Below are 11402 nucleotides of genomic sequence, written 5' to 3'. Positions count from 1 at the left end.
TTACTTTTTGCTTCTACCATTCTAATTAAGAGCGTGGCTATAATTTTTACAATGGAGATATTATTTGTAATATTTTTACATATATAAAATAATATAATATAATTTAATGCATATGAAATAAAAAATGCTGCAATTTTTTTCCATGGACAGACTCAGTTCAAGGAAAAAATTGGACATGTGCACCGCCCCATAGAATAACATTGATTTGCATCGCACTTGGACCAAAAATACGGACGTCTGCAGAGCCCTAAGAACAGGCCATCAATATAGAAGTATCTATTAATGTAAAACCACTTTAACTCAACTCGGAGACACATATTTATTTATTTTGCTCACTAATATAGCACCAGAGCGCTTTGCAGACATCATCGTCCCTGTCCCCATTGGGGCTCACAATCTAAAATCCTCATTTACATGTCTTTGGAGTGTTGAAGGAAACTGGAGGTAAAGGTACTGGACAATCCCTTTAATGAACGTGGCCTATTTGCAGTAGGACATCATCAGCAAAATGTGAATCAGAGGCACAAAAAGAAGAGCAGATCACAGACAGCAGCTTGTTGGCAGGCTCCGGTAGTCTATAAAGTAAAAACAAATACGAAAAAGCATTTTAAGAAAAAAGTAAGAAATATACAGCATCACTAAGATGTCACGTTTGCAGACATTAGAGCCAATTTTATAAGCACAATATATGTACAGAACTTTCTCTGGCAATTTGCATTCTATTTTCCGGAAATAAATCGGCATAAAGATAACCCCCCCAAAAAATTAGGACTGAGTATGGAAAGCCCCCACAGGGCCTTAGGTTACTCGGTATCGGGCCGGTCAGGTTCTTTAAAAGGGGGGTTGTGTCACGGTGACAGTGACCTGGTCCGTGGCCCTGGGCGTCCAGTAAAGATGGATGTTTAATGAAGAATGATTTATGATAATGGGGACAAATGATGGGGAAAAATGGTAGGGAAAACGGGAATCGTGGCGCCACCCGTGGTATTCGGCAAGGGTAGCCGACGTTGCAATGCAGATCCTCTTGGACGGTGTTAGGGCAGCAGACCTGGTGAAGCTCTCCACAGGCAGAGCTGTGTCTCAGGGCAGTTGAGCCGGTGACGGTGATGGTGAATGCGGTGTAAAGCAGGCGAGATGTTAATAACACGAAGGACACAGTTGGGTGCAGTTTCTGGGTTTTTACTCACAATTCTTGTGCACATGATGACCCGCTTGGCACTGTGTCCTCCGGGGGAGGGTTCCAGCAAACTCTCAGGTAGATTGGTGACACCTTTTTAGGACACCTTTTTATGTTCTCCTTTCTAGGCCGCCTCTCTGCGCTGATCTCTCCTTTCCCTCCTGCCCTGCGTCTTTACAAGCAGTGTCCCTGAGCCGGCAGCTGCGGACCCTGTCGGGCGACGTTCTCAAAGTCCCCTTGCTCCTATCTTGGCTGCCTTTTTAGGGAATACTTGTGGCTGTGGCTGAGGCATCTGAAATTACCTCAGCCTCCGGCTTGCTAGCTGAGCCTTGTTTGATATTCTCCACTAGGCTTGGGGGCCGGCTCCCCCACTGTGGCCTGGTCCTTCCTCATCCGAATACGGGCCCCACGGGTGGCTTGTCGCACTACCCGTGCCCCTAGGACCTCTTCTCTTCTCCTAGGAGTATCTTTCCTTCTAGATGTTTCTCTCTGACCCTTACTTCTTCACTCTCCTCGTCAGTCCTGCTCTCTCGCTGGTCCATCCCTGACTGGATCTTTCAAGAATGATCTTTCTACCTCACACTAACTCCTCCCACTAACTGTCACCTCACTGTCACTGATTGAGGACATTCAATCACTCCACTTCCTAAGCTCCTCCCCTTCTACCTACCTTCTCCACTAACTCCACAACACCCTTTCCTTGCCAGCCTGGTGTGTGTTGGGTGTAAGTGTTAGGAGTCCTGGGTGGTGCCTCCTCCTTACCTGAGGGTGGGATACCATACCTCTGGATGAGGTGCAGTACCTCTGTGGCGGCTGGACCTTTAGGGGCACCACAAGTACATATCTGATTTTTTTCCTCTGATCGAGCCGGTCCGAAGGAAAAATTGCTGCGAGCTCCAGTTTGATCCTGCATTCGTATTACCCTCGGCCTTGCAAGTGAGTGAGTCCATGGAAAACATCGGACTGCACTCAGGTGACATTTGAGTGCAAACAACGAATTAAAGCTGCGCTCTGTAACGCTATAGTATGCAAACATGGAAGATGTGAAATTGGAGATGCATTGCTACTCTTGAAAATAAGTTAAAATGAAGATACTTAGTACATAAATTGCCCAATTCCTGTGTGCCCAACAGCCAACGACAAGGTGACCTTCTTTGTTGGGAACCTAACCTAATATGATACCTGTTATGAATGGGTCACCGAGGAAGATAGCAGGCCCAGGCTAAGCCACAGAAAACCAGAGAGGTTGGTAACTAAGTGGATTGCAGACCCCTGATCCTATCCACTCAACTAGCAGTAGCCGTGTAGCATATCTACGATGATCCTAGCCGGAGAGCTAACTAAGCCTAAAGCAAGAAAGGGGAAATCTAAACTTCCCCGGAGCAGACCCCAAAAGAATAGATAATCCCCAAACATATGTGGTCGGTGAGACAAGATGAAAACACAAACGCAGGCAGAAAAATAGACTGAGCAAACGATGGGGTCCACACTGACTAGACAGGAAAGGAAAGACACTGTCTGCAATCATGCAAAAAATGCTGCAAAAAGTCCAACACGTCTGATGCACAGAAACACTGAAGTCGCACGACTTCACCTCCACTATATCAGCACTCTGGTATATTCTGAAAACAAAGCAAAAAGAGACCAATATAACAGGGCACAAAACAAACTGGCACAAGCAGTAACATATGGGGGGTGATTCAGCAAAGCCCCAGCAGGAGCTAGCTGACCCGCACAAAGCAGAGATAGACAAAACCAGATTAAATGCAAACAGAATAGCAAATGAACCACTTAGCTGAACCATGCAGGGAAAGAGCAGGAGACATCAGACCTCAGAAGGCACAGGAAGAAAATCACCAGCAGGGATAGAGGGAGTCAGCTGTCTTAAATCCCTATGAGAAACCCCAGATCTCCAATCGTCTTCCTCATTATCAGGTGGCAAGTCTCTGTCAATCAGATCAGCTCCACTACCTCCAGTAACCACCAAAGGGAATCCAGAAAGAGAACTCGCAACCCCTCTGTCAATCTGACCAGCTTTACTACCTTCAGTAATCACCAGAGGGTAGCCAGAGAGAGAATTCACAACAGATACCTCTCCCATGTTGAAAGCCTGCAATTATATGGGTAGGTAGGATCAAGCTGTGATTAAAAACCTCTATAGGCTGATGGGTGGAGTGCTCAGTCAGAAATCCTGTGCATACAAATATCAAAAGACTGACCCTCACTTCCACTGTACCAACAGGTGCAAACTAAGAGAGCCACTTCCATATGGCTGTCTTGTCGTTGGCTGTTGGGCACACACAAATTGGCCAATTTATGAGCTAAGTATCTTCAATTTGTTAGTTATATATGGAGAAGGCTGCTCTTAGTAAGCACCTGTTCACATTTGTCTTTCTGTTCCGAAGTGACGGTCAGTACACACATGCTTTCTGACTGAGCACTCCACCCATAAGCCTTGTTCCTACTTACTCATATAATTGTAGGTGTTCAGCCCGGGAGAAGTATCATTTGAGATAGATTCCCAGAAAAGAAGGTCGCCTTGTCGTTGGCTGTTGGGCACACATGAATTGGCAAATTTATGCACTAAGTATCTTCATTTTAACTTATTTTCTAGAGCAGCGATGCATTTATAATTTCATATATTCAATGTTTGTATACTACAGCATTACAGAGTGCAGCTTTAATTTCTTATTTGCACTCATATGTCATCCAAGTGCAGTCTGATGTTTTCCATTGACTCAGTCCCTTTTATGGCCGAATGTGATACGAATATAGGTTCAAACTCGAACTTGCATGCAGAGATTTTTTTTCTTTGGACCCTTATTTTCTAGAGTAGCAATGCAATTCCTATTTCTTCTTTCCTATGCTTGCATGCTATAGCGATACAGAGATACTGGATTCTTGACTATTTAACAGCCTATTTCTTCATCATTGAAAAAAGAGGAGAATATTAGCTAATATTACCTGGATGAGATATTATATGTAAATGAACTAAGTGTCTTATCGTTTTTCAGTAGAAGGAAGGCATACTGTATCTCCAGCCAAAAGATGGCAAAGCGATTAATTAAGATTAGCTCTACAACGTCCGCTAACCTGCAGAGTGTGATAACTGGTGATATCCTGCAGCCCACGTAAGTAGAGATATATGAGAAGACATTTGCATGTGATCACATTTGTGTGCAGCGGATTTTTCCATCATTCTTCTACAGAAGTGGTATTTAAAGGGAACCTGTCAGCAGGTTTTTTTAGACCCTAAAGTAACGTCATCACAGTAAAGTGCCTGTAATGATGATCACTTCCATACATTTATATTCTAAGTCCGTGTCTCCTTTGTCTCTAAATCCATTGGCAAATTTTTAAGCTCACAAGGGCAGGGGCTCGGCCTTCAATGACAACTCTGTGTCCTCCTTCTCCTCCCAGGGCTGGCCTCCTGCCAGTGATTGACAGGTCACTCTTCTCCGTGACCTGCTCCCCCGGCGGTCAACTTGTGCAGGTGCCATCATTCCCGGGGCAGCGCATGCGCAGTAACGTCCTAAGCCTGACTATCCATCGGTACATGTGCTGCCAATGGGAATGATGGCACCTGAGCAAGATGTCAGTCTCTGTGACCTGTTATCTCACGTGAGATCTTGCGCAAGCATCGTCATTCCCAAGAGCAATGCATGAGCAAATGGATAGCCCGACACTCACAACGTCATCAGGACTCCAGGAATGACGGTGCCTGGAGAAGATGTTAGCTGGGGAAGCATTTCACAAGGAAGAGTGAACTTTTTGTTAATCACTGGCAGAAGTCCAACGCTGGATAGAGAAAGAAACCGGAGAAGCCAAAGAGCTGAAAGTGAAGGACCCTGGATTTGCATACAAATTTTCCAATGAATTTTAACACAATGGAGACATAATATAAAGACATGGAAACAATCATCATTGCAGGTACTTTACTGTGATGGCGTTGCTTTGGTGTCTAAAAACCTGCTGACTGGTAGTATTAGACCGGGGTCACACTTGTGAGTGTGATGTGAGAAACTCGCACAAGTCTCTCGCATCAATACCCAGCACTGTGCGGCTGCATGTATTTCAATGCAGCCGCACACTCCGGTCCCAAGTGCCGGCGGCAATGCCGGGTATTGATGCGAGAGACCCGCGCGAGTTTCTTGCATTGTACTCGCAAGTCTGACCCCGGCCTTGTTTGGATTTTTGTATGGAGATATTATTGAGACATGGTATGACAGCATTAATTTGCACCTGATAGCAGAATTGCTTGGTCATTGTACAGAAGTATGGTATTATTTGGCATTGTATGCCAGTATTTGGGTATAAAAGTAACAAAAAATGTGTATATGTATCTAGAATTTTTTTTCTACAGAAGTACATGCCCTCTGTGTAACACCCATTTGTTATTACCCAGTAACATCATAGCGCTAATAAAATATGCCTAGATTTCAGGACCTGCATAATACCCATATGCCACTTTGCCGTTATTTAGCGTAATCAGTGGTGGCGATGCTGGTCTATCATATCTATACTCCACTTAGTAAAGCTAAGGATGGCATAGAATTAATTGAAAATAGTGTAGCCTATGTCCCAACCCCTGATGATGCCACAGACGCGGCGAAACATGTTGGCGGGGACTAATGTGCTAAATATATGCCCTATTCTGCCAGACAGAGGTCAGCACCCTGGGCTTTTACCCACTTGCATAAAATAGAGCAGCAAGCTATATAATGATTAGGTGAACAAGTAGGCAGAATAGGGACTTTCTTTTTATACCTTGTCTGAATTTTAATTAATAATTAGCAAAAGTTAGTTTTTAGGCCTTCTAGTGAGGGATTATTTGGGGTTCTCTCCAATTTGTTAATAATAATTCACGTATCTCTCAAAAGCTTTTATGTCCTCAATTTTTTTTATTTAACTTTTAGATTGCATGCCATATGTGGCGGGCACAGACAGAAAAGGGCCACTGTGCAAAAACAATATGGCCCTCAATTCCAGTTTTGGAGGTGAAAATAGGCTTGTCCGCCTCGGTACTGTTGGGTAGGGGATACGTGGCAACGCTCACTTGGGTTTGGGACCATTATTTACCCTGTGTAAAGCAGTAATAATTTCTGGAAAAAAAAATAATTAAAGATTGACTCTTAAGCTTTGTAATAAATATTTTTTTTCAATGACAATGTCTATAGAGATTAGGCGGTTTCACTTTAGCAATGAGAACCTCTGAAGAAGCCCAGGGCGAAACGGTTGTGTCGGATTACAAAAGCATTTCTACTTGTCACACCAGTCAATGGGTAGGGTCTAGTATGGCAACTCTTTTGAAGAGAATGGAGCTAAAGTGCAATACCAGACGCAACCTATTGACAGGTGTGGTGCTCTTTTTGGGGAAAAAAAAAAGAGAAGTTTTCAGAGGCAATTTTTATTTTGCAATCCTATAAAATGGGGTTGGGAGAATGGAAAGCGAATATTATATTAGTATAAAAAAGGGTCAGGGAATGGATGGAGAATATTTTCCACTCTTCCGCCCTAAACACAAACCATTGCATAGTTACCAAGCATGCAACTTACTCCGCCATCTATCACATTCTTCCGCATGTGTCATAAAATATTAAAGCACGTCAATGTTTTCCTCTTCAGACATTTCCTCCCTGCGTAATTGATTTTATTTCAGGAATGCTCTGGCTCACTAATTTTAGCAAACAAGCGCGTGCGCTAGAGCCTTACGATCCGTGCAATATGGCAGACAAGACGCTAATTAATTGCGCGTTCACACTGCCGCACAGTAACGTCCGGCACGCGGCAAAAGCAAGGCGAAAATGAGCAAAATCAACGCATCTCAATGCAGACCCAACTTTCCAGTGGGTGGAAAATTCTGAACGGTGACACATGCCAACATACCAGCAAGAGAAAAAATGATTCCTTACAGTCATTTTTGTCCTATTTAGCAAAAAAAAAAAAAAAAGAGAAAAAAAAGAGACTATACTGTCTGCAGCGTGTGCGCAGGGAGGCGCGTAATTCATTATACATGGTAAGTCGTCCAGGCATATCTGTACATTTTGCCTGTAGGTAATCTGTGCACCTGGCGATACGACATCTAATTCACATTAAAGGCGCAGTTTGATAAATATTCGGCGTACGGTATTATTATTTTAATGGGATAATAAGAGGAGCTTGATAGATTTGTATGTTGTCGAGGAGACAAAATCATATTAACAGTGCAAACGCGTTTATATTTTATGGTGTTGCCATATTTATTACTATATATTGTTATATCATTCATTACAATTCATTACATCATTTATTCTCATTTTTAGCACTATAAATACCGGCCATCATATCGTAAAATTAAAAAAAAAAAAAATTATATATATATATATATAAATATATATATATATATATATAACATTTTTAAAAAAATATACACACACATGTTAACATACGCCTTAGCGTGTATATATATAAAAATAAATATATACACACATATATATATATATATATATACACACACACACGCTAAAGCGTATGTTAGCTATGCTATATTCAAAAATACTAAAATAAAAGACATAAATTAATGAATTGGTCCCTATGAAAACATCTCTAGTCATCCGAGTTCGGTCCGATTTTTTTTTTCCACGGACTCATTGACCGAGTGCGACCTGAATATCGGATGCAAATCGCGCATGCTGCAGTGTTCGACTCGGACCGAGTGTTGACCGAGGAAATAATCAGACCATAGAATAACATTGGTCCAAGCGCCATCCGATTCTTTGCAGGATCGAGCTTGGACCGAAAATACAGTCGTCTGCGCCTGCCCTTAGATTGGGAAATTAGACTGTGATGGAAAGTGTGAAAACTCTGTACAGCGCTGCAGATTATGTTGGTGCTATATAAGCAATACTAATTAATGTTATTCTTATTTTAAATAATATATAGTAGCGTCCAATGCCTTTAAGTGCTTTCTAAAGTGCTCATCTTTTACATAATGCCCAATGTCCACGTGATCTAAATAAACTTCTCAGACCGAAGTATTATGCACCATGGGATCAATAGTAAGTAAGAAGTGAAGTGCGAAGAGGCAATTGTACGCCATCATTCTGTAATTTCATGCTATTCATCCAATGACTTTATTGACCCCGAGCTTTAACCTTTGACCTGCCCCATTTGACCTCTTTGATACCCAAGGCTTCCTGATCATGTTCTCACTTACCAGAAGGATTTTTGGTTTTGTTAGATCTACACTATTATTGCAGTGAAGGGGGAATCTCCAAAACTTGGCTGCCGGCCACAAAGGGGTTAAAGGATTACTAGAGAGAGGGCGCGCGACACTTTCATGGCGGTGTAAACAGAACTTACAGTAGTACTATGCTAATCTGAAATAATGGCAGCATTCCGAGAGCCGCTGGATTAATGGATGCTCAGCATGCGTGCAAAGCACAAAAATAAAAGCAGAGTTGTGAGTCAGGGAAGAGAAAGGAAGAAATGTTGGGATGGAGGGGGGGGGGGAATAGATATCTCCAGAGCTGTTGAGCTGTTTATTTTTTTTTTTTTGTTTAAAGGCAGAGATCTGATGCACAATTTACCAAAGGGATTCCTCCTCAAACCGAAATTAATAATTTATTCATGGTCTCGAGTCACTTAGCCTGCATTGATCTAGCGAGGCTGCGTTTTGCAAATCTGGAGCATCTGCTGCGGCCGTGATATGAAGCAGCCATGCACGGGGGGGGATTGAGCGAAGATCGAAAAAAAAACTGACTGCGATGCCGAGATGACATGTCAGCGAGGGTCCTGCTCTCGCCGTCTTTCTCCACTTTGCCGGCGAGCCGCTCTTTGGGTGGTTGTACCGTGCAGCCGTTCGGCCCACAACAATAGCTGCTATGCAGCACGGCGCTGAATGAATTGGGGGGGGAAACTCTCCAGTGGGTGTTCATTGTCCCTCGTGTCAACTCCCCCCACCCTTTTACTCTTCACTCGCCGTCAACACTACACCCCCCCCAGCAAATTGTTCATCGACCATCCCTTCCGAGAAGACTTGCTTGCCATATAACTGCTCCCTCTTCAACTCTTTGCCTCTCGTCCTCCTACTCCGGTTTTCAACATATTTTCCGCTTGGACCATCTTGCACAAGTTCCCGTCTTCTTCTTCTTTTTTTTTTTCCAATTTGTCAGCACTTTTCCATTAATGTCCGTTCCTGCTCCAGTGAACCAGCTCTAGACTTGATATGGGATGAAGGCTGGAGGTTACAAGGAAAAAAGAAAAAGGAGACCTGAAGGCAGCTTCCCATTTGTAAAGTGAGCAGTAATTGTGAGAGGACAGGCTGTCCGGTTGGAATCAATAGTCTGCTTTCTTGCAGCTTAAGAGCTCTCTAGTCTCTTCATTAGGTCAGAGAAGTAACTCCAGTGCTCTGCTTACCGCAGAGTTGTACAGAAGTAAAGGCACGAGGCTGCAGTGCTGGTACATCACGCTTCCCGTTACCAAGGACACAACTTTTTGAGTCATCGCATCCTCTTCCTTCTACTCTTCCACCACCGGGACTGTTATCGGATGGATAATGATGAATGATCAACTCTTATTCCTTTAAGCCTACTCAACCCAAGAAAAAAAAACACCAGAGAATCAACCGGATTTTTTTTTTTCACTTCTTTTACTGTACAACCCTCTCCAGACACAAGACGAGGAACCATGCAAGGGATCTTCACCATTCCGCTAGCGTTTGGGATCTTTTTCTTCTTCTTCTGGATAGCCTTGAACACGACGCTAAAACCAGCGACTGGATCGGAGCAGCAGATCCCCTTATCTATGTAAGTGACAAGTCATTTTTTTTTACCGTTGCCGTGTGTGTTTCTTTCGCGGCTGAAGACATTGGCGTAAACTTAAGTTTAAGAGACTGCGGATGTTTTTTTTTTCCAAGGGCTATTTTATCGTAGCCAATTAAATGCAGTCGTGCGGGAAGGAGAAATAGTCATGTGGGATGGAGAAATAGGCTTTTTTTTTGTGTTGTTCCCTCTTGTCACCTCGATATCAATTTACCTGCTGCCTTTTTCTGACCTTGCTTTACGCTTTTAGATATTGTCATATTTTTTTTTATCCGCATTTCGTTACGGCATTAAAACCACGGTGAATGAACACGGCAAAAAAAAAAATGTAATTTCAAAGGGAGCAAAGCAGAAGGTTCCTTGTCTCCATTTCTACAGATAGGAGCTGCAGCAGATGCATGACACAGAGAGGCCTTACCTTGCTCAAGAAGGCTAGATGCAGATTTGCAAGTGGCTCCAGTGTCCTTTTCTGCAGTGCTGTTAGTTTTCCGTAGTGGTGGTGGTGGGGGGGGGGTGTTCAATGAAAAGGTTTTTTCTCCGCGGAACGAAGCTGGCTCATTTACGCTTCTCTCTGTCTCTTCGTCCTAGGGTAAAGCTCTGGGCCTCTGCATTCGGTGGTGAGATCAAATCCATAGCAGCAAAGTACTCAGGTTCCCAGCTCCTGCAGAAGGTAAGCGCAGTGTATTTGTGCTAGTATGGCGCCGGCAGAGCGTATCGATAACAGACGACGCCGGAGGTTTCTCCTCTACGCAATCATCAGCCTTTATTATAGCGTTGCATCTAAAAATATCTTGTTAATTAAGCCGTTACACTTAATTGCAAAACCGGCTAAATGAGCTAGACTGCGTGGTTGCGGTCGCCCGGGAATTTTTCGGCACGCAGCGTGAATTTTTCGGGTTCCTAGTTTTTAGATGCAAACGGGTGGGCAGACCAAAAATTGCTAACTTGATTCCGAATCGAATTAGTGTTTATTTTCATATTCTCCCCCTCTTTTCTTTTTTTTTCCCCTGCGCGTTACAAGCGACAGGCGGCATTGCCGTGTTGTCATCTCTGCAGTTCTTACAATCCCATTATTCCCCCAATCATCTCGACCCAGTGCTGGGATGTATTACATCATTACAGATAAGAGGCTGTGGATGTGGTTATCTCCCCGCTCAGCCGCACAGCTGGGTAATAACCCAGAGAAGTCGTGTACAAACTTGAGGAATCCGTCTAAGTTGAAATTATTGCAGGCGGTAATGAGCAAGGTGAAATTGTGATTATCAGCTCCGGAGCCGGAGCCGGAGCTGAAGCTGCACCTTTTTTTTTTTCGGAGATTAAGAAAAAAAAAAAAAAGTCACGACGGTTATAACCCATTCTGATGAACCGTATGCACCGATGTGTGCCTAATGCTCATCTCCCGTGCCATTTATGAGGATTTAGTT

The 11402-nt window shown here is 43.4% G+C and overlaps 2 long non-coding RNA genes across 2 annotated transcripts in view; one reads left to right on the top strand and one right to left on the bottom strand.

The window, feature by feature from the left end:
- Window positions 1-305: 305 nt before the first annotated feature.
- On the bottom strand, window positions 306-10569 carry LOC141088211 (uncharacterized). Its single transcript, XR_012231855.1, has 2 exons — window positions 10397-10569; window positions 306-575 (listed from the first exon to the last, which is right to left on the bottom strand). It is a non-coding gene; the product is annotated as an uncharacterized lncRNA (long non-coding RNA).
- The window catches only part of LOC141088210 (uncharacterized), a 110007-nt gene continuing 107328 nt past the window's right edge, over window positions 8724-11402 (top strand). Inside the window, exons 1-2 of the long non-coding RNA XR_012231854.1 lie at window positions 8724-9963; window positions 10567-10648. This is a non-coding gene — a long non-coding RNA (uncharacterized lncRNA). The remainder of the gene's footprint in view (window positions 9964-10566; window positions 10649-11402) is intronic.

This window comes from Dendrobates tinctorius, unplaced genomic scaffold (assembly GCF_039654945.1).
Source record: "Dendrobates tinctorius isolate UK_male_01 unplaced genomic scaffold, ASM3965494v1 ptg000038l, whole genome shotgun sequence".
NCBI classification, from domain to species: domain Eukaryota; kingdom Metazoa; phylum Chordata; class Amphibia; order Anura; family Dendrobatidae; genus Dendrobates; species Dendrobates tinctorius.
The sequence above is the reverse complement of the archived record's forward strand: the minus strand, read 5'-3'. Positions and strand labels throughout refer to the sequence as shown.